This window comes from Bubalus kerabau, chromosome 3, assembly GCF_029407905.1.
Source record: "Bubalus kerabau isolate K-KA32 ecotype Philippines breed swamp buffalo chromosome 3, PCC_UOA_SB_1v2, whole genome shotgun sequence".
NCBI lineage: Eukaryota > Metazoa > Chordata > Mammalia > Artiodactyla > Bovidae > Bubalus > Bubalus kerabau.
This window is the reverse complement of record NC_073626.1, coordinates 4,121,612-4,144,904: the sequence shown is the minus strand read 5'-3', so window position 1 is coordinate 4,144,904 and position 23,293 is coordinate 4,121,612. Positions and strand designations below refer to the sequence as shown.

The window sequence follows — 23,293 nt, the reverse complement described above, 5'->3', positions numbered from 1 at the left end:
CTGGGCGAGTCGTGGACCGCCCGACCCTCAGGCCCCTCCTCTGTTCAGTGGGGGTAACACCTGTCTGGTCCATCTCCAAATTTATCGGGAGGATGAAAGATGAGGATGTACATGAGAGTGCTTGGAAAACTGTAGATTTCTATGCAAACAGGCTAGCAAATTATTATGGTCTGAATTGTGTCCCTCCCCACTTCCCTGTTCATATGTGGAAGCCTGGACCCCCAATATGGCTGCATTTGAAGATATGGCCTTTGAGGAAGTAACTAAGGTCGACTGAGGTCACAAGGCAGCCCTAAGGAGATAGCACCGGTGTCCTCGTAAGACGAGGAAGAGGCCGCAGGACTCTCTCTGAATGCAGAGGCAAGGCTGTGTGAGGACTGAGCAAAAAGGTGGCTGTCTGCAAGCCCGGAAGAGAGGCCTCCCTGGGAACCAACCCTGCTGGGACCTTGAGCTTGGGCTTCCAGACCTGTCAGAACATAAACATCTGTTGTTTAAGGCCCCAGTCTGTGGTTTTTTTGTTATGGCATTCCAAGCTGACCAGTACAGAAGAAAACCAGTGTTTACCCAGCCATTTAAATCTCACAGAACGTTTTTCTGTATATCTTTTTAACTTCAAACTTTTTGTTGAAGGAGATAGGAAAGCATTATCAAGTAGTGTGTAGAAACTTGTTTTTTCAAGTGCTCGTATTTTTTGCATCACGAAGCATTGAGAGTGGGTTTGTGCCTTGTCTGCCTGCTGCCTTGCCATCTATGAAGCAGGTGGAAATTCTGACCATAAACACACAGCTAAAAGCAGAGAACAACTGCTATTCTTCAGAAGAAGCGCCTTAAGATTTGACCCTAAATCCTTCCCCCTCCCCCTCTGGCATGTTGTTAGAGCTTCTAGGGCTGATGTAATTTTTTTTTTTTTTTTTTTTTTTTGCAGCTGTGATAAATGCTGTACATTGCTGGTTTAAGATCGTGGTGGTGGTTTAGTCGCTAAGTTATGTCCGACTCTTGCGACCCCATGGACTATAGCTCTCCAGGCTCCTCTGTCCATGGGATTCTCCAGGCAAGAATAGTGGAGTGGGTTGCCATTTCCTTCTCCAGGGGATCTTCCCAACTCAGGAATCAAACCTGGTCTTCTGCATTGCAGGAAGATTCCTTACCAAATGAGCTACAAGGGAAGCCGCCGCTAAGATAAGAAAGAGGCTACGATTTGGTGGCAAGAGTTTTTAGAAACACAAAAATGCCTGCAACCCTGACTCTGTGGACTAGTAAGTAAGGACACTCTGGTTACAGTCCAATTTGCTGCTCCAAGTGGTCGATGGGACTTTTTGTGCCTTTCCCCCACGCCTTGTTTGCTCTGTACTAATTCCTATCCTCTCCCACTGACACCAGCACCTGGGTCTCCCTCTTAATTATAGTGAGAACTGTAGAACACACAGTTCAGAGGGACCACCTCCTACGCTCACCCAGGAGGGCCCTGGAGCACTGAAAGAGTCAGCTTGTCCCGTCGGTAAGTGCGCCGGGCACTCCAGCACTTGGCTTATATTGACACTCTTTGGATTACCAACTCAGGGAGGGAAAATAAGGGCTTTCCTGGTCTTTTCTCTTCCATTTATGAGATATATTCAAATAGAGATTTGTGCATCAACATTCATAGCAGCATTTTGCACAGCAGCCTAAAGGTGGAAATAACCCAAGTGTCCATCCACAGATGAATGGATAAACAAAGTGAGGTATACACATTCAATGGAAAATTATTTGGCCTAAAAAAGAAAAGAAATTCTGACACAGGCTGCACCGTGGATGAACCTTAAAGACATTATGCTCTGTGAATAAGCCAGATACAAAGGATACTGCCTTTGACCGCTTCTGTCAAGTGTCCAGCACAGTCAGATTCACAGAGACAGAGAGGAGAATGGTGGTTCCAGGGGGTGAAGGCGGTGGGGCAGAGAGTTAATGTTTGACACGTCAGCTGGGGAAGACGCAAAACTCTGGAGACAAGTGGTGGAGATGGCGGCAAAACAAGGCGAATGTACCTAAAGCCACTGAAATGGATGCTTCAGGAGTTAAAATGGTAAATTTCACATACATATATTTTGCCAAAATAAAGAAAAAGAAAGGACAAGTGGTATCTGCTTGAAGCTACTCCTCCCACTGAGACCAACCCACCAAACCCTTAGCGACTCTGATCCCACCCAGACCATCAAAACCATCGCCCTCACTGACAGGTGACTGCTTTGGGCACCTGCCTAAAAGTGGGATGGCTGGATCGTATGGGAATTCTGTGTGTAGCTTTTTGAGGAACTGCCAATCTGTGTTCCACAGTGACTGCACCATCTTACACTCTTGCCAGGGATGGCAGCGTCTTTGTTACGGGTCTACACCAGTGATTTACTGGATACCTTCCGATGCTCTATTAAAGCTATAAATGCAGATACACATTCTACAAAGCACAATGGCACATGGGTCATTATTCACCATGTAAAGATGTGTTTTCTTCATCTTTTCCCATCCATCTGGGTGGGAAGGGCAACAGCTTGGGTTGAGGGGTTCAATACATAAAAATATTTGGTCAAGATAAACCAAACTCCTCGTCATCTACTGAAAGTGACCTTCTTTTCTAGTGAATAAACTCAAGGGATGTACGTGTGACCTTAGCACCTGGGCAGATTCCTGAGATGGAGCTGCACCCTCAAGAGTGGCTGGGGGCAGCAGGTGGCCCCACAGCTGGCCCTTCAGTGTGGCTCCTGTATGGGCTGCTGGGGGTCAGCAGTGACCCTGAGGTTCTCCACCTGCATGCCTTTGGCATGGACCTCCTGATCCCTTTGCAAATAGAACAGAAATCCACACGTAACAAAGCGGGAGGTCCATGATCTGTATTAGTTTCTTTGGTGTTGAATCTATTTTTCTTTTTTCTTATGTCCACTTCACATTCCGCTTTAGCGTCTTTAATGAGGCAGCAGCCTCATTGTGGGTCTTAATTCTCTGGCTGGGTAATTGTCAGGCTCCCGGATAAAGAGCTTTCTGGCAGGATGGGTCCATGGGGAGAATTCCCGGGCATCTGCATCCTGAGCATCCTTTTGGGAGGTACAAAGGAGCCATTCGGTTGAGCTGGGTGAGACCAAAGCAGATTTTTTAAATGTTTTTCTCACTTTTTTACATATTTGCTTTCCTACTGCTGACATTCATTAGCCTCCTGGAATCTGGATGAGTAAGTCAGCTGAGCTGAGGAAGTTTAGGGAGGTTTCACCTTTTTCTTTCTACACGTTTTACACCAAGTTTTCACTGCTTTGTGGCTGAGTTGCTGCCGTTGTTCAGTCGCTCAGTCATGTCCGACTCTCTGTGACCCCGTGGACTGCAGCATGCCGGGTTTCCCTGTCCACTATCTCCTGGAGTTTGCTCAAACTCACGTCCATTGAGTTGGTGATCATCCAGCCATCTCATCCTCGCCAAGAGAAAGGGTGAGAGCTCCTGGGATTCTCTCTCTCTCTCTCTTTTTTTTTTTTTTAACAATTTCTCCAACAATTTTTCTTCTGGCTGATGTTTTATTTCCTCACTTTTCACAAGGCAGAACATGTACTGAGAGTGGGTAGATTTTTTTGTGCATGTGTGATTGGTTAAGAGCTATTGTTGGTATTTGAAATACTCTTTTGACCTTGATGTGCTGGCTTGGCAGCAATCCTTATTGTGTAAGCTGAAGCAGAAAAACAATCCATGTAAAACTCCGTGTCCTCTGTGACACTGGGCACGCTGTGCTCTTTATATATGAAACGCCACTGATTGCAGTACAAATAGAGATGCTGTGAACTGGCGACGAGGGCGGCGGCGGCGGCGGCGGTATTATTCTCAATGTAATAATGTTTTCTGGCCAGAGTGAGGCTCACCCTTTTCTCTTTGCACATCAGTCCCCGAGACCTCGCTATGCACCATGTTCCAGTGGTATAAGGAGAAGACAGATGCCCTGGCCTCCAGAAGCCTGGGGCGACACTGCAGCAAGCTGTGCAGATGCTACTGTGGACTCTTGCCCCTCATGGAGAGAGACTGCTTCTCCATCTTTCGTGGAGAAAAGAGGAGCTTTTGGGGAGCAGAGAGAGGGAGGGTTGGCAGAGCTGTGTCTCAACAGGGTTTCCAGAATTGTTGGCATTTTGGACCAGATGATTCTTTGTCCTGGGGGCCGTGCTGTGCTTGGGAACAGATCCCAAAGGCCTGGGCCGAAGACAGAGATTTGTGGGTGTCGGTTGTGGACACTGTGGGTGACATGGCCCGGGGGCCGGGGGCTGTGGAAAGGGGAAGCGTGAGGTGGGTGGGATGGGTCTGGAGAGTGGCAGCTGGGTCCCATTACTATGCAGTCCCGTCTCTCACGAGCCGGTCCCAAACCCACAGGACATCGGAATTTTCTCCTGTTTCTGTCTTTTAAAATCCAAAGCACCCCTGTTGCACCTAAATGATGACCATCCTGGAGACCTTTCAAGTCTGACCGCTCTGTATTTCTGTTAACTTTTCTGGGGAACCCCACTGTAAGCTCATTAAGTCTGGGGCGCCATTTCTGTGCCCTCTTGCTCTTTTTTCTCAACCAGGTAAACCCAGTTACAACTCCTCCTCTGAGGGCTGTGGGAGGCTTAGCTGACGATTCTGGGCTCAGCTGAACATTTTGACTGGGGGACAAAGTTCAGTTCCCCTCAGAAGAGCCTGACATCCATGTCCTTCCTGCCAGCGCCCGGTGCTCGGGGTGACTCAGTGATCCAACAGGATTTGTTTGGTTACCCCGAGCCCTGATCCATGAGCAGCCTCAAAGGAGAACCTCTGTGGCCTTATCTCTGAAAACACCCCTTGGCAGACCAGTGGTTTATTTTACTAAAAATAAGAAATGGGTGAACACTTTTTTTGGGGGGGGGCTACTATTTAAATAAATTGAATAAAAACAAACAAAAAAAGTCAGCTGGAAATGGATAAACAGCAAGGTCCTACTGCACAGCACAGAAAACTATATATCCTGTGATAAACCATAATGGAAAAGGATATTAAAAATGTGTATGTATGTAACAATCACTTTGCTGTACAGCAGAAATTAACGTATCATTTTAAATCAAGTATACTTCAATAAAAAAATTTAGCTGGATGTTGAAGCAATGTGTTAAAAAATGAAGCACCTGCTCACTGTTTATTTTGGAAAAAACATTAAAATTCCGTGAATCCTGTTGTAACTGGGGCTCAGCATGGGGAAGTCTGGTTCGAGGGTTTCCTAGGCGAAGCTGCTGGGAGGACAGGGGTGCTGTGAACTGTTTTCTCTCCTGCTGGGCTTATCTGCTGGGAGATGGGCAGCGTGTGACCGACGTTTTCACCTGGCTGCTTCTGAACTTTGACCCACTGTTGCAACAGGGGTCACGGCAGAAAGGGCAGGCCCCAGGCCCCCGTGCAGCTCACCCGGCTGCGGGCCAGGTGTCAGCGGCCTGCTCCGTCCGAGCTGGTGAGAGGTGTCAATGCCCCCGCTGGCTGGCTTTGGCGCATGGAAATGGTGTGATGCAGGGGGAAGCGGAGTCTCCCCGGAGAGGCGAGTGTGGCCCAGAGGGAGCGAGGCTTCTGCCATCAGGGCGTCCCGGCTCTGGAGGGACTTGCAGCATTGTCTGGGCTGCTCACCCCTTCTACTTACCCATCCAGTCTGTCCACGTGTTCTGGGTCACGCATTCTTCAGGTTTAAAAAAATTTTTTTTGGTTTTATTTTTTTTAAAAGCATTTTTAATTTTATATTTGAGTATGGCTGATTAATGACTTTCCCAGGTGGCTTAGTAGTGAAGAATCCACCTGCCCAGGTAAGGCACTCAGGAGACATGGGTTCGATCCCTGGTCAGGAAGATCCCCTGGAGGAGGGAATGGCAAGCCATTCCAGTATTCTTGCCTGGAGAATCCCATGGACAGAGGAGCCTGGTGGGCTAAAGCCCATGTGGTTGCAAAGAGTCAGACCCGACGGAGGGACTAAGCATGCACACACACGTAGCTGGTTACCAGTGTGGTGATGGTTTCAGGTGTGCCGCAAAGGGACTCAGCCACACACCTACATGGATCTGTTCTCCCCAAAACTCCCCTCCCATCCATTCTGCCATGCACTCTTTAGCTTTTGCCCAAGTGCTGGGCCCTGGCTGATTTTGCTTCTTGTCCAACTTGCTGATTTAATAATGGCATGAATCAGAAGGCAAGAGCAGCTTGCACCCACAGGCCGCACCCGGGTGTGTTTCAGCTCAGCAGGAGCAGTGGCATCTCAGCCTCTGTTTCAAGGCTGAGGCTCGAGCTGCATTCGTTCTGGCTGTGTGTTGCCTTCATGCTCACACGCCCCACCCCCTGCCCTTACCTGGCCACGTGCCCAGCCCCCACGACTGACAGGTCAGGGTGGAGAGTGGCCTTCTTAGAAGTGAGGTTTCAAAGCTCCTTTGGGGTGGGAGTGTCAGAGCTGAGGATGCGTGTGTTCATGCCAGTGTCCCCAGAGCTGTCAGCCTGGCCAGGATCTGGGGGGCTTTAAAGCATCTGGAGAAGCAGGAGGGCAGACCCCCCACCTTGGGAGTGAGTGCTTCCATTCAGAATAACGTGATTTTACATTGATAGGTCCCCCACGCTCTCCTGTTATTTCCACTTGTGCCAAGTTTATAAAGTTGTCAGTTTCCATAACCTCAAGCGCACACAGCCTTTTCATTTTATTTAACTCAGTTTGCAGTGGGAGCTACACGGGAGCAGTAAGAAAGGTGCCTGGTGCCCAGCTTCTCCATCCTTGTCAGAGATCCGCAGACACACCTGGTGTAAAGCCAGCCTCGGGTCCTTTCCCCGGGGCTGGCTGGGCTAGGGCTGAGGGTGGGGGTCGAGCAGACTGGACTTCGCTTCTGGAACCTGCAGGAGCTAGCTGGAGGGGCTCAGCCTTCTGCAGACACGTTACAATCCAGGAGACGTTAATGCTTTCTAGTTTGCGCCAGGGAGCTTTTTATGTCTTCCTTCCACAGCACCCACCTCCCTTGTGTGGGAGCTGACACGATTGGGGAAAATTGGATAAACCTTTGGAGATGCAGAAGGTAGAGGGGGCCACAGGGGGCCGATCAAGGGACGCTTCGGGAACTTCCTTCTTGCTCCCTCTGATGGAGACGCAAAACCAAGGCCTCCCGCCCGCACCCTGCTTTGCTCAGCATGGAGCCAGCCCACTAGCCTGCCAAGAGCTGTGGAGACACGTGGCTGCTACAGAGGTAATGAGTCAGCATCCCACCTGCCTCGGAGGCCCCATGAACCTGCAAGGGTGCTCATCCCCCTGGGTTAATATTAACCGTCCAGGCGGGCCCCAGGCAAACCCAGGAAGTGGGGCGTGGCGACCCAGGGCAGGAGGCTGGGGAAGCCAGGAGCCCAGATTCCTCTTAACCTGGCCCTTCGGCTCGCTCAGCTTCCCTCTCCTGAGATTGATTTTCTCCTTCCCTGCTGCCAGGTGTTTGAGTGAAATGCTGCCATTGGCCTGACCCATGCTGGGGAGGGGCCTAAGACCCACGGTGCATTTGTGAATTTCCAGAAAGGCTTGGCACAGGGGACTCGGCTCTGTTACGTGGCAGCCTGGATGGGAGGGAGTTTTTAGGGGAGAATGGATACATGTACATGAATGACTTCCCGGCGGCCCAGAGGTAAAGAAAAAGCAGGAGACTCAGGTTTGATCCCTGGGTCGGGAAGATTCCCTGGAGAGGAAATGGCAACCCACTCCAGTCTTCTTGCCTGGGAAATCCCATGGACAGAGGAGCCTGGTGGGCTACAGTCCAGGGGGTTGCAGAAGAGTCAGACACGACTGAGTGACCGAGCACAGCACAGCACTTGGCTGACTCCCTTTGCGGTTCACCTGAAACTATCTTAACGTTGTTAACGGGCTATACCCCAGTACAAAATAGCTAGTTTAGAAAGAAGGAAGGGCTTCAGGCCAGAGCTGGGTGAGAGGTCAAGGTCCATGGCTGATGGCTCAGAGGCCTTGTGAGGGCTCTTCTCTGAGCCTCAGACGAGGAAAACCCACTTCACTGCATGTACAGCAGTGCCCCATGAGTAGCGAGCAGCTGGTACCTTCCTTTCATGAGGCTGTTTCCTTGCCTTTTTCTCCAAGGTCTGGCCTTCTTGCTACTTTGACCTAACAGGGGACCTTCTCAACAATTCTGCCGTGAAAGTTGTAGGTAGATTTTATGCCCGGTAGTGAGTGGCTGGGTTCCCTTCCCTAGATGGGTGGGAGGGGAGGGTGGCCGTGTGCACAGAGGGCGGGGGCCACCCGGGGGTGCTGTGCCGGGCGGTGTTGCCGGCGCTGCAGAGGGTCCATTCCCCTGTAGAAGGGCTTGCCTTTGCCAGCCCGCACCCCGTCGCTGGGCCCGCGATGTCTCGACTCTGCCGTTCGGAAAAGTGAATTCTGATGGCCGTGAGCAAGTTCTGGAGATTTGGGGGAAAGGGTGCTGAAGGGGGCCGAATGGGGTCACAGCTCTTGTCCTTGGAGGCTTATCACCAGCCGACAGATAAGCAGACTTGGTCCACATGACTCACGAGAGTGGCTTAACTCCTTCTGGGATTGTTCATGGCCAGTTCCTGGGAAATTGGGGGAAAAACAAGCAGAAAGAGGAAGGTTTGTTTGTTTGCTCAACAAATATTTACCGAGCTCCGTGACGTGACAGCCTGTTCTCAGCCTCGGAAGATGCACAAGCTCCGAGCAAGACTGGCAAGTTCCCGGTCGTCCCGCCGTGTCCACTCCAGGGAGAGAGGACAAGACATAGATTAGGCATCCAAATAAACAAACAAGAGAATCTGCGAGCAGCCAGCGCCCTGAAGACAGAGAGCCAGGTGGTGGCTCTCAAATGTGAGACCCATCACACTCACACGGGGGCGGGGGGGCATTTAGAACACAGATGGCCTGGCAACCCCCCACAGCGTTTCTGGTCCAGTGTATCCAGGGAGGGCCCAGATAATTTGCCTTTCTCACAAGATCTCAGGTGATGCGTTGATCCTGGTCCCTGGACCATACTTTGAGAGCAACTGAGTAGGGTCTCAGGATAAGGGGGTGGGTGGGGGCAAGTTTAGAAAACCACTCAGGAAGGATCAAGAATGTTAGAGCTGTTCACTTTTCTGATGGCTGAAGTGGCAGGGCTGGAGGCTGTATGTTATTTGCTGTATGTTACAGCCTTTTTGGAACGGACAGCTGCAAAGAAAGGAAAACAGAGTGTTCCTCTCATCTCTCTCTCACTCCACTTTCGTCCCTATTCAGATGAGCATTTGGAATCTCATTGTTCTGCGGAGCTGGCCATCTAGCTGGCCTCAAGGCATGGTGCTACTTTGTGGCCTAGAATATTCCCATCTATTTGTTAGTTCTCACGAAGCAGCAGTTTAAAGCCAATCTGAGTCTAACCATTTCAGGAACATCCCTGATACCAAAGGGAAGGAGGTCCTCGTTAGGGTTGTAACCAGCTCCAGGGCTCCCTGGGTCCAGTCTCCTCAGTTACCCATTGGGTAGTGGTGTGTGTATGTGTGTGTTTTCTTTTTTAAAGTTATTGAAATATAGTTGATTTATATGCGTTAATTTCTGCTGTACAGCCAAGCAATTCAGATACATACATATATACATATATTATTCTTTTCTCTTACGGTTTATCACAGAGTAGTAAATATAGTTCCCTGTGCTATATAATTGTTGCTGTTGTTGTTTAATTAAGTCATGTCCGACTGTTTGCAACCCCATGGATTGTAGCCCGCTTGGCTCCTCTGTCCATGGGGTTCTCCTGGCAAGAATACTGGAGTGGGTTGCCATTTCCTTCTTCTGTGTGTTTTATATATATATATATATATATATATATATATATATATATATATATCAGATCAGTCGCTCAGTCGTGTCTGACTCTTTGTGACCCCATGAATCGCAGCAGGCCAGGCCTCCCTGTCCATCACCAACTCCCGGAGTTCACTCAGACTCACGTCCATCAAGTCAATGATGCCATCCAGCCATCTCATCCTCTGTCATCCCCTTCTCCTCCTGCCCCCAATCCCTCCCAGCATCAGAGTCTTTTCCAATGAGTCAACTCTTTGCATGAGGTGGCCAAAGTACTGGAGTTTCAGCTTTAGCATCATTCCTTCCAAAGAAATCCCAGGGCTGATCTTCAGATTGGACTGGTTGGATCTCCTTGCAGTCCAAGGGACTCTCAAGAGTTCTACAACACCACAGTTCAAAAGCATCAGTTCTTTGGCGCTCAGCCTTCTTCACAGTCCAACTCTCACATCCATACATGACCCCTGGAAAAACCATAGCCTTGACTAGACGAACCTTTGTTGGCAAAGTAATGTCTCTGCTTTTGAATATGCTATCTAGGTTGGTCATAACTTTCCTTCCAAGGAGTAAGCGTCTTTTAATTTCATGGCTGCAGTCACCATCTGCAGTGATTTTGGAGCCCAAAAAATAAATTCTGACACTGTTTCCTCTGTTTCCCCATCTATTTCTCATGAAGTGGTGGGACCGGATGCCATGATCTTCGTTTTCTGAATGTTGAGCTTTAAGCCAACTTTTTCACTCTCCTCTTTCACTTTCATCAAGAGGCTTTTGAGTTCCTCTTCACTTTCTGCCATAAGGGTGGTGTCATCTGCATATCTGAGGTTATTGATATTTCTCCTGGCAATCTTGATTCCAGCTTGTGTTTCTTCCAGTCCAGCGTTTCTCATGATGTACTCTGCATAGAAGTTAAATAAACAGGATGACAATATACAGCCTTGACGTACTCCTTTTCCTCTTTGGAACCAGTCTGTTGTTCCACGTCCAGTTCTAACTGTTGCTTCCTGACCTGCATACAAATTTCTCAAGAGGCAGATCAGGTGGTCTGGTATTCCCATCTCTTTCAGAATTTTCCACAGTTTAATGTGATCCACACAGTCAAAGGCTTTGGCATAGTCAATAGAGCAGAAATAGATGTTTTTCTGGAACTCTCTTGCTTTTTCCATGATCCAGCAGATGTTGGCAATTTGATCTCTGGTTCCTCTGCCTTTTCTAAAACCAGCTTGAACATCAGGAAGTTCACAGTTCACATATTGCTGAAGCCTGGCTTGGAGAATTTTGAGCATTACTTTACTAGCGTGTGAGATGTGTGCAATTGTGCGGTAGTTTGAGCATTCTTTGGCATTGCCTTTCTTTGGGATTGGAATGAAAACTGACCTTTTCCTTTATTTATTTGGCTGCACCATATCAGGTTGCGGCATGTGGGATCTAGTTTTCTGACCCGGGATGGAACCCGGCCCCCCTGCTTTGGGAGGATGGAGTCTTAGCCACTGGACCACCAGTGAAGTCTGGTAGTTGTGTTTTTGTAAAATAAAGATAACAAGCATCACAGATTAAAAGATTATAATTGACCTGAAGACAGAAGATATAACTTCTTCATCTCTTTATCCTCAGAATCTAGTAGCAAGCCTGCCCTAACAGTAAGCCATGCCTGCTTGTTGATTGCAAATATTCAATCAATGATTTATTCACAACCAGGCACTACACTAGGTGCTGGAGTATAAAAACCAAGGCAGACCTGGTCCCTGCTCTCATGGAGTTCACGGTCTAGGTCAGGGATACAGACAAATTAACAGTCTTCCCTGATGGCTCAGACTGTAAAGACTCTGCCTGCCATGGGGGAGACCCAGGTTTGATCCTGGGAGTCGAGAAGATCCCCTGGAGAAGGGAATGGCTACCCACTCCAGTATTCTTGACTGGAGAATTCCATGGACAGGGAGCCTCATAGGGTCACAAAGAGTCAGATATGACTAAGTGACTAGCACCTTCACCCACACTACTGTGTAAGGCGCTGTCTTAAAGTCCAAAGTAGGAGTGAGACAGGGCACTATGGAAACGTGTGGTCTAGGGAGGCCGGGAAGGCTTCCTGGAAGAAGCAGCAGATAACATGGAGGATGCGTGCTCTGGATAAGCAGGAGTGTGCGTCTGCTCAGGCCTGGAGGTGGGAGGCACACTCCCTGACTAGCATCAGCTCAGGACAGCTGGGGCTGAGAACTGGGGCGCGATCCCAAAGGGCCCTGTAGCGAGGGGCCAGTGTTACGGCATGTGGAGGACGCGTCTTAGGGGCCTCATTGGCTTGTTGCCATTTACACCAAGCACAAAGGTCCCGCCTTACATACCCAGTGGGAATCAGTCAAATACCCGGGGTGGGGAAACGTGCGGCAGTGCTAGCTGGACTCTGTTTTGAGTTGGCTGTGTTTGAAGGTCCTGGTTCCCAGCCTCCACTTCCTCCCACCTGTTGGACGGGGAGGGCTGGGCAAACCTGTTTGGGTGAAGGAAGAGCTTGTTGAACTCTGCACCTTCAAAGAGCCTTCTTGGAAGAGAAGTGGCAACTCTATGATAATGTGGTTTGGGGGTGAAAGATCGTGTCCAGAATGGTAGCTGAAAGACTAAAATATGATTTTTGTGCCCAGTGAAGCGTAGCTGCCTTCCCGTGGGCTCTGTCTGCTCGCCTGGTGTGTAGGTCCTGGCTAATGACCCTGTGACCTGGGGCAAATTAGTTAGTCTTTCGGCACCCAACTTTTTTATAGTTACAAAATAGAAGGTCAGGGGATGTTGTGTATAGGAATGAGACGGCGATTGTGAAAACACTGGACTCTTTCTGGACAACATCAAGAGTCCAGGGCATGGGCTGTTAGAGGCGTTTAGTTTAGTTGATGTGGCAATGGTCACTACTTCTTCTGTGTGTCTGGGTGTCCTTAACAGTTAAGTATGCAGCCCAGAATCTGTATCTGATTTATTTCCGTAAAAATACTTTCTCCTTGCTTTTATATAGACTTTCTCCTATTTTATTTATTCAGAGGCTAGTATGTTCAGAAACTTCAGGTTAATAAAACATCCCCAAAAGAAAGAGAAGGGGCCAGGTACAACTTTTCCAATTAATTTTTGATACACTTGGAAAAGCTGTGGATTTGCAGCGAGAAGTTTGTGTTTTGTGTGAGAAGTTTGCATCGTCTCAGAAACTCTTTGGAGCCCTTGCTGTCCTTTCAGAAAAGGTGATTGAGATTCCCCAGGGCACCCCACTGCTGTCTCCAGCAGGCTGCACCCCCTTTTGAAGAACTCGGGTCTTGTTCAGACTTGCAGATTGAATAACTCCCTCTGTCCCGATGGACTTGTTTTCCGGCCAGGCTTTCTTCTGCTGCAGCTGACCTGGATTTTCTCTCTTCCACTTGGGCTTTTTTTTTGACCCCAAGAAATACTGAGGTTCAGATGGGCGTTACCTGGAGGAGAGAGGCATGCAGCATTTTCTAATTGTTCAGGATGTTCTATTTCTTGGGCTTGCTCCCACGTTCATTTTGCAGGCATGAAAAGGAACTCTCCACTCTGGACACGGAGACAGTCTTTTCACGGGGTTTTTCTTTTTTCCATGCCTGATTTCCTTCCCATTTCTCTCTACCATTTTGAAGAATGGTATGGACGGTGGAGAAAAGAACTTTCATGTTAAAATGTGAGCCATGTGCTTGGTGCAAGAAAGTGGGAAGTTACTCATTCTAACAGGCTAATGCCAAATGCAAATTACAGTTCGTGGCTGAGCAAAATAAACTCACTTTTTAAACCCTGAGGTCCAACCAGCAGATTCCTAAAGGGAAACTAAGTGCCTTTAATGAGCTTTTGGATGAAGCACATTCTCGCCAATTCCTGTTCTTCTGTAAATGTCTTAAGGCAGCATAATTGGAATTGGAGCTAAATTTCTATAGTCTCTCTCTTTTTTCCCTCTGATGGATGAAAATTAGAGTTTATCCAGTATCGGTTATCTATTGCATTTTAAAAAATTTAATGACATTTTATTTAACCAAATATACATAAAACATTGTCATTTTAACATGTAATACGTTTAAAATTATTGAAGCAATTTACATTTTTTTCTTGCAAAATGCTGGAGACTCATTGTGCCTTTCACAGTTACCGCACATCTCAGCTTTGACCATCTGTATTTCAAATACTCAATAGCCGCTAGCCATTTGTGGCTACCTGTTCAACAGCAGAGAAGTTGTAGGTATAATTTAGGTTAAATATAAATATAGTTCCAGATTAACCACCTTAAGGATTTAAAGAAAGCAGAGTGATATTCCTGCATCTTCTGAGACTGCAAGCTCTCACTGATGGTAAGCTCCAGGAATAATAATTATCATTCACGTTATTAGATATACTTTTCTATCAGCTTGAATTTAGGTTTAAATAACACAAAGTAAAATGAAATTAATTTAAAAAGGAAAAAGCATATGTTACAAAATCCAAAAAAAGGTAACATTTGGTACATTTTTGTATTCTCTTAAAATCCAAACTTGGCTTCAAATGGAAGAGCATTGCAAGTTCAATGTGTGTGTGTGTGTGTGCACGCGCGTGCGCTCAGTTCCTCAGTTGTGTCTGATTCTTTGCAACCCCACGGACTGTAGCCTGCTCCTCTGCCCATGGAATTCTCCAGGCAAGAATACTGGAGTGGGTTGCCATTTCCTTCTCCAGGATTTTCCTGACCCAGGGATCGAACCTGCATCTCCTGCATCTCGTGCATTGCAGGTGGTTTCTCTACCACTGGAGCCATCGGGGACGCCCAGTGGAAACCATCTAATTCAGAGACTGCCTTCCTACCTACTACGTTTAAGAAAATCTGGCCTGTGATCTAGGGCACGCCTTCCAACACACAGAGCATTCGGCTTGCAGGGGAGACAGTGAATAAACCTTCTTTCAAGGAAAGTAAAAGGATAAAGGGGTCAAGAGAAGAGTCAGTCTTCAGGTCTAGTTAGAGGCCACGCTGGGACTTCCCCATCCCAGACCTGAGCAGATGACAAAGCGTTTCCTCAGAGCCGGGAGAGGACGGCAGGGAGCGATGACCACGTCTCATGCCCCGTACACGGCCGGAGGCTGAGTGGATGAGTTCTCGATTCTCACGCAAAACAAGGAAGGGAGGCGAGACGGCCCAGATCAGGAATGTTCCCGGGCCTGCTGGCCGTACTGACCAGAGTAGCCTGCGGCTGTGCCTCCTTGCTCACCTCAGATAGGAATTTGGGAAAGTGAAGCAGAGTTATTATCTGAATACTTGTCTGCAGCTCTGGGAATGGAGGCTGCCCTGAACCCACAGCAGATTCCAGATGCATCATCCCCCTTTCCTAGATCACGTGGCCACTTGAATCATTCCAGGGTTCAGTTCAGTTCAGTTCAGTTCAGTCGCTCAGTTGTGTCCAACTCTTTTCGACCCCATGGACTGCAGCATGCCAGGCCTCCCTGTCCATCACCAACATGTCCATTGACTCAGTGATGCCATCCAACCATCTCATCCTCTGTTGTCCTTCCCTCCTGCCCTCAATCTTTCCCAGCATCAGGGTCTTTTCAAATGAGTCAGCTCTTTGCGTCAGGTGGCCAAAGTATTGGAGTTTCAGCTTCATCGTCAGTCCTTCCAATGAACACCCAGGACTGATCTCCTTTAGGGTGGACTGGTTGGATTCCAGGGTAATTTCTTATTATCAGTACTTTTCTGCTCAGCACTGACGTTTCTCAGTCATAAGATGGGGCTTTTGGTGATGCTGATGACAAGACAGTTTGCTTGCTTGAACTGGGATCCAAATAAGGTTTCTATTGCAGGGTTGACTTACATGCCTGCCTTCTTTAATCTATTTGTTGTTGTTCAGTTGTTAAGTCATGTCTGACTCTCTGAAACCTCATGGGCTGCAGCACGCCACACTTCCCTGTCCTTCACTATCTGCCAGAGTTTATTCAAACTCATGTCCACTGAGTCAGAGATGCCATCCAACCATCCTCATCTTCTGTCAGCGCCTTCTCCTCCTGCCCTCAATCTTTCCCAGCATCAGGGCCTTTTCCAAAGAGTTGGCTCTTCTCATCAGGTGGCCAAAGGGTTGGCGTTTAATCTATAGCTCCCCTTTTCCTTTTTTTCCTTGCCATTTTTTGATTTTTGCTTGTTTTTGAAGAAACCAGGCCATTTTCCCCATGGAGTTTCCCACGGTCTTCGTTTTGCTGATTAAAGCCCAGGGTGTTGTTTATCACTGGGCTGTGTCACCTGCATTTCTGAACCTCTGAGTTGGCAGTGAGATCTGACTTCATCCGAATGATTTCGTTCAGCACAAAACCCCACCCGGAAGTGGTCTCATCACCTCCCTGACCTCAGCTCTGCCTTCCTCTTGCTCATGCTGTTTCTGCCCCTAGTCTTGAACACTAGGCACGCTCTCTCCAAAGGGCACGCACAGCTCCCCCACCCACCTCTCGCCTCCTTCAAGTCTTGGCTCAAATGCCCTCTTCTTGATGAGGGCGGCCCTGGCCACCTGTTAACCGCATGGGAGCTTAGACCAGCACTTCCGGTCACAGAGCAGTGCCTGGCATGTGACGTGGTCCTTTCGTATGTGCTGGATGAGTTAACGAAAGGGAACCACTTTCCTCCCATCTTACTGTGCTTCTGATGCCACTGCCAATCACAGCGAGTGTCCCTAGGGGCCAGGTACCACTGTCCCAGGTGTGCTGTGTACTGAGTGCGGGCTGACCTCACCGTCACTACTGCATAGGGTGGGTCCCACATGATCATCCTCCTGCAAACGAGACTGGTGGGCATGGAGGTGCCCTGCCCAGGGCCTCCGAGGAAAGGCTTGTAGCTCCTGCCGTGAGGAACGCAGTCAGCAGAGCCTGCAGCCATCAGCTTCTTGTTCAGAGCCCCGTGTAGCCTGGGCCGTGGACACGGGTGGCTCCCAGCAGGAGGACAGAAGCCTGGCCACCGAGCCCCAGCCCTGACGGACCAACATATGCTTCCCAAATCCCCACGGGACCAGCTCAGCCTTTGTCCAAGTTCAGCTTCTCTTTCTGCCCGAACTTGACTGCTCCACCCCACTCTCTGCAGGTGTCAGTGTTCAGCACGCGTGCTCAGTCGTGTCCTACTCTTGGCGACCCCACGGACTGTAGCCCACCAGGCTCCTCTGTCCGTGGGATTTCCCAGGCAAGAGTACTGGAGTGGGGTGCCATTTCCTTCTCCGGGGACCTTCCTGACCCAGGGATGGAACCCGAGTCTACTGCATTAGCAGGTGGATTCTTTACCACTGCACCACCTGGGGAGCCTAATAAATGCTCCACAAGCCAAACTCCATCTCTCCGCATCTATATCCTGGAAACCCCAACTTGTGACGCCAAGGAGGCAGAATCTCAGAAAGTGAGCTAAGCTTCCCAGTGTCCCAGTGCAGTGCTGGCAGAGGAGGAATTTGACAGGGTTCTGGTCTCTCCGGTGAGATGTGCTGTTTCCAGAAGCACCACATGCCTCCCAGAGCCCTGAATCTGGGAAAGTACCATCCACACCCTGCCTCTGCTCTGGGTTTCAGCTGCCTGGGTGAGGCAGCCTAGCCACATTTAACATGCCTCTGTAGGAAACTGGATTCTCGGTCACAGCTGGCGACCTACCCTGCAGTGTAAGAAGGTGAGCTGTCCATTTCCTATGCAGCAACTAGGAAAAAGTTCACGGAGGAGTCAGAGGAAGAGGAGGAGGAGGATTAGGAGGAGGAGGAGGAGTCAGAGCAGGAGGAGGCGGAGTCAGAGCAGGAGGAGGCGGAGTCAGAGCAGGAGGAGGCGGAGTCAGAGCAGGAGGAGGAGGAGTCAGAGCAGGAGGAGGCGGAGTCAGAGCAGGAGGAGGAGGAGTCAGAGCAGGAGGAGGAGGAGTCAGAGCAGGAGGAGGCGGAGTCAGAGCAGGAGGAGGAGGAGTCAGAGCAGGAGGAGGAGGCGGTCTGCAGAAGAGGACCTTCTCATAGTCACAGGTGGGAACGGTACAACCATTTCAGAGTTTTGACAAAAAACCTTAAAAACAGTGGTCTTTGATTTCCTCACTGCAGTAAATTAATGTATGGGGAGTGGAAAGAAAAAAAAAAGATGAAAGGGATCAGCAGTCCTTGTGAGTCCCTGCTTTTGTCCTTGGGGCTTTGGTGGCCTCAGGATCAAAAACCTCACTTTATCTCCTGGCCGCCGGGTAGGTCCCTCCTCTGTGTCCCAGAGGTTGGTTACTTACTCACCTTTTTATGTTAAACCACTGGCCGCACTTTGTAGGTTAGAGCGCATGATGGTTAGATGGCATCACTGACTCAATGGACATGAATTTGAGCCAGCTCCAGGAGACAGTGGAGAACAGAGGGACCTGGCAAGCTGCAGTCCATGAGGTTGCAAAGAGTTGGACACGACGTAGCAGCTGAACAACAGCAATCACTGTGTAATCTGTTTGTGGTCTGTTCTTCCCCTCTACATTTTGGGGGTCCTCGGGTCAGGGGCTGTGTCACGACCTTGTGTGTTTCTCTAGTGACCTTTTGTGTTCCTCTCTCCTTGCAGGGAGGCGGCACTGATGACGTCCTAGGTGAGTAAAGTGGCTGAAGGTTAGGTCGTGAGCAATGGCTTATCTTCCAGACCGGCAGTTCCTGCAGGCGATGGGCGTACGTGGCAGGGAGGAGACTGTCACAGAGCCCTCGCAGTGTCCCTCACTGACTCCCAGACCAATGAGCTTCTGATTCCTTTGTTCAGCTACGGGATGGAGCCATGGGGCTTCTATTCTTAAGAAATAAAGGCTTACTTTATTTCACTTTGCAGATACTGTGATTATTTTTTTTTTAATTGAAGGTTTGTGTCAACCCTGTGATGTCAGATGATGATTAGCTTTCTTTTAGCATTAAAGTATTTTTTTAAGTCTTTATTGAGTTTGTAACAATGTTGCTTCTGCTTTATGTTTTGATTGTTTGGCTGCGAGGTATGTGGGATCTTAGCCTCCTAACCAGGGATCGAACCCGTGCCCCTTGCACTGGAAGGTGAGGACTTAACCACTGGACCACCAGGGAATAAAGTATTTTAAATTGAAGTATGTACACTGGTTTTCTAGACATCATGCTCTTGTGCACTTTATAGACTACAAGTGGAGTGCAGACATAACTCATACGCCTGGGAAACCAAAGCCCTCATGTGACTTGCCCTTTCAGGACACCCGCTTTATTGTGTGGTCTGGAAACCAGCCTGCGGAGTCTGCGAGGTCCGCCCGTGTGTGTTCTCCCGGTCCCGTATGGCTCCTACTTCGGGTCCAGGCAGAACTCCCTCCCAGCTCACTTCCACGGGAGGAAAAAGCTGTCTTCAGAGCCTCAGTCCAGGGCAGGCATTCCCCAGGTGGGACCCAAACCACCCTGCCTTCTTTCTTTGGGCTCCTCCTTGACCTATTGTTCCCTGGAAACTGGAGGCCCCTTGAAGAATCCTCCCTTGTTTACCCCAAGCAGTGAACTCTTAACAACGAACCACATTTTGCAGAGTCCTCTGGCCTGGCCGAGGGTCTGAAGGCTGGGGTGTGGCCGCAGAGGCAGTGGCAGAGGTGAGCTGGCTCAGCGAGGGCAGCGTCCCCTAACGAGGATGTGGAGGCTGGCTCGTCATTGGCTCCGGAGGAAAGCAGGGCGGTAGCTGGGAAAAGGGCGCAATCAAGGGGAGGTTCGCCTCCAGAAGAGGGCTCCGTCCATGTGCAAGGTTAAAAATGCGCTCCCCAGGCAGCTCGGTGGTAAAGAATCTGCCTGCCAATGCAAGAGAGAAAATAGGAGATGAAGGTCTGATCCCTGGGTGGAGAAGATCTCCTGGAGAAGGAAATGGAAACCCGCTCCAGTATTCTTGTCTGAAAAATCCCACGGACGGAGAAACTGGCTTGGCTACAGTCCATGGGGCCACAAAGAGTTGGACATCACTGAGCAACCGAGCACAGGAGCACAAGCTTAAAACCTCACGTCCGTGAATATTTATTGGACTCTGGTCAAGGGAGAGCCACAGGGCACAGTGATGGGAGCCCAAGGGAAAAGCAAGCTGGGGGTGGAGACATGAAGGTGGCTCAGTGGATAAAGCGGAGGCAGGGAGTGAGCAGAGGGGCAGCGAGGGTCCACTCTGGAGAGAGAGACGGGGCACGTGGTGTGGGAGCAAAATCCCCAGGGGATGACAGAATCCAGGTTATGGAGCCACAGTGCGGTTGGCGGGTAGGGTGTGCTTCCCCGGGGTCTGCATCAGAGGCACCTGGGGAATGAAAAATACACTGATGCTGGGCCTTTTCCCAAGACAGTCTAACCTAATTGGCCTGGAGTTTGGCCCAAGGGGTTCTGATGAGCCAGCTGGTTAGGAACACCAGCCCTAGACTTCAGAAAGGAGGCAGTGCCTCTCCTGGGGGTGGGGAGGAGGAGGGGAAAGCTGGTGGGGACTTGAGGGTAGTAAGGCGCGTTTTCCTATTTCTTTCAATCACACTTCTCAGTCTCTGGTTGCAGATGAATCCCCTGTGGGTCTTGCTGAAACGCAGATTCTGGTTGGCAGGGCTGGGCGGGGCCTGAGACGCTGCATTTGTGACTCGCTCCTGGGCTGCCGCTGCAGCAGGAGCCTGCTCTGACTCGCTGTGACCCCATGGACTCTAACCTGCCAGGCTCTTCTGTCCATGGGACTTTCCAAGCAAGAGTACTGAGGTGGATTGCCATTTCCTCCTCCAAGGGATCTTCACAAACCAGGGACTGCACCCAGGTCTCCTGCGACTCCTGCACTGGAAGGTGGACTCTCTACCACTGGGCCACCTGGGAAGCCCACTGCTTTGGTTGGTCTTAACGTTGACAGAGGGTTTCATGTCGACCCACTTGTTTTGCATCAGACATGATCTGGCGTACATGACGTAGGTCTTATGGTCCTGAAACTGTACAGGTGGGGGAAGGAGGTCAGAGAGGGGCAGGCAGAGGAGCAGAGGGTGGCCCCAGGCAGTGATGTCTGGTGGGCCTTTGAGTGCAGAGCCACTTTCATCAGCTCATGGACGAGAAATGGCTGCAGGTCAGGTCCTGTCTACTGGCCTCAGAGGACAGCGCAGAGCTCAGGTCTTCCTGCTCTGGGGCCTGAGCCGGTCCTGGGGGCCGGTGAGGTCCTCAGGCCGCCTGCTCTGAGGACAGGCCTGGGTATGTGGCTCAGTGGAATGCGAGGGCTCACGGATAGACTGCAGTCCCTGGAGGCTGCTGGCTGAGTCAGCTGGGCTATTTCAGAAGGTGAAGAGTGGAGACCAAGGTCAGTTGCTGCAAGTGATGGGGTGTGGTGGAGGGACACCCGGAGAAAGAGGGGAGGTGGGCGATGTTGACACAGGGCTCTCAGGGATGGAAAGGATGTTAAAGGTTGAGCGTTTCCCTGGCAACCAGTTCTTCTCCCCCTAGAAACGGTGGTACCTGCCACTGCGGAACTTCCTCTCTCTTCCCTCTTGCCCTGCTGCTTCTTTGCTCTTCTCCCTGCTGCCTGGAGACTCCTTTTCTGCCATTACTTGTCCGGCTCCCTGCTTCCTGTGACCAACTCCTGTGACCATCTGTGTGCATTATATTCAAAAGTCCTTAGCAGGAAAGGTCTAGTTTGAGGATGGGCCTGGAGTTGGGTTCACAGTGCCCATCTCAGGCTGGTCTCTAGGTGGCCACTTTGGGGTCCAGTCGGCCGAGGTCAAGGTGGCAGGAGGAGATGGATGACTCAGAGCAGGTGCCTGAGCTGCCCGGGGGCGTGGCAGCCCTCAGAGGGGAAGCCCCAGACCTTGCAAAGCTGGGCCCCCGTTCTGGGGGATTTGAGAAGAACTGGGATCGTAAGCACATCCCCAGAAGCTCCAGGATTTCCAGATGAGGCGAATAAGAGATTGCATTTTCTGGGCCTGAAGTGTCGGGCAGGGCTGTGGTGTCTGGAGCAACCCACGAGACGGCAGGTGGGTGACAGAGTGGGCAGCGTTGGATGAGGTCAAGGAAGATGAAAAGTACCTGTGGGTTGAGTTGATGGTCCGTAAACCCCACTTCCTGGGGTCGGTCCTGATCCTGGACACGGAAGTCAGTTTGGACTTGGAGGACTGGGGCCGTGATGGACTGGCCAAGACCACGGTGGATGCGCACAGATGGACCCACGTGCAGAGAACCAGGGAAACACCGTGTCTACACGGAAAGGGGACTTTGCACGCCACGCACATGGTCGAGACCTGTTCTCAAACGAAGAGCTTTCCGTACTCATTTGTAAACTCCTAAGCGCTGGCAAAAGCACTTAATCTGTGAAAATTTTTCTATTTTTTGGCTGTGCCGTGGGGCTTGCAGGATCTTAGTTCCCCAGGGATTGAACCTAGGCCCCCGGCAGGGAAAGCACTGAGCCCTAACCACTGGACCGCCAGGAAATTCCCAACACAGTCTTCATTACTTCACTTTGGTTTTTGCTTTTTAAAAAAATGTTATTAAAGTATAGTTGATTTACAATGTTGTGTTAATTTCTTGTATACAGCAAAGTGACTCAGTTACACATGTATTAATATATTCTTTTTCATTTTCTTTTCCATTATGGTTTATCACAGGATTTGAGTATAGTTCCCTGTGCTGTATAGTAGGACCTTGCTGTTTATCCTTCCTGTATGTAGCAGTTCACCTCTGTGCATCCCAAATTCTCAGTCCTTTGCTCCCCACCCCCACTCCTTTGGCAACTAGGGTCTGTGAGTCTGTTTTTGGTTCGTAGATTGTATTTGTTTGTATTGTATTTTAGATCCCACATATAAGTGTTATTGTATAACATTTGCTTTTCTGACTTAGTTCCCTTAGTATGGTCATCTCTGGGTCCATCCGTGTTGCTGCAAATGGCTTTATTTCATTCTTTGTGATGGCTGAGTAATACTGCAAACACATTTCTAAGCTGATTAGTTCTGTGTGCCGTGCCTGCCTTTCCTGCGGTTGTCTGAGCAGGACCCGTGCCTTTGCAGAAGGCTTCACTTAGCATTGTCTGCCTCTTCACACAGACTGTGCCATGGTGACACGGACCCTGGCGCATCCTACTCGCAGGGAGGTGAGTGGGCCTTACTCTGACACACTCACTTGGTGAGTGGGATTGCCACCTTGCCTTACGTGAGATGCGGTGGTGGTTTCCAATACTACAGCTGGGCTTCGAATCCTGGCTCTGTGGTCATACGCAGGAGGTTTCATTTTCCAAGCTTTGTTTTTTCCATCTAGGAAAAGATATGATTCACCTCATAAAATTAGAATGAAATTTGAGACACTTGTTCTATATGTAAGACTTAAAAAATAAAAAAGTTTATTAATCTGGCTGGGCCAGGTCTTAGCTGTGGTATGTGGAATCTTCCATCTTCAGTGTGGCTTGCGGAATCTAGTTGCAGCATGTAAACCCTTAGTTTCGGCGTGCGGGATCTAGTTCCCTGACTAGAGATCAGACTTCCGCCCCCTGCGTTGGGAGTGAGGAGTCTTAGCCACTGGACCACCAGGGAAGTCCCCATATACATGCATGACTTTTAACACAGTACCTGTCACGTAG

General features: G+C 49.7%; 1 long non-coding RNA gene across 1 annotated transcript; it reads left to right on the top strand.

Annotated features, from left to right (window-relative positions):
- The first annotated feature begins 17,641 nt into the window (after positions 1–17,641).
- Positions 17,642–18,563, top strand: LOC129647402 (uncharacterized). The gene is made up of 3 exons (XR_008712305.1): positions 17,642–17,754; positions 18,041–18,214; positions 18,317–18,563. It is a non-coding gene; the product is annotated as an uncharacterized LOC129647402 (long non-coding RNA).
- Positions 18,564–23,293: the final 4,730 nt, after the last annotated feature.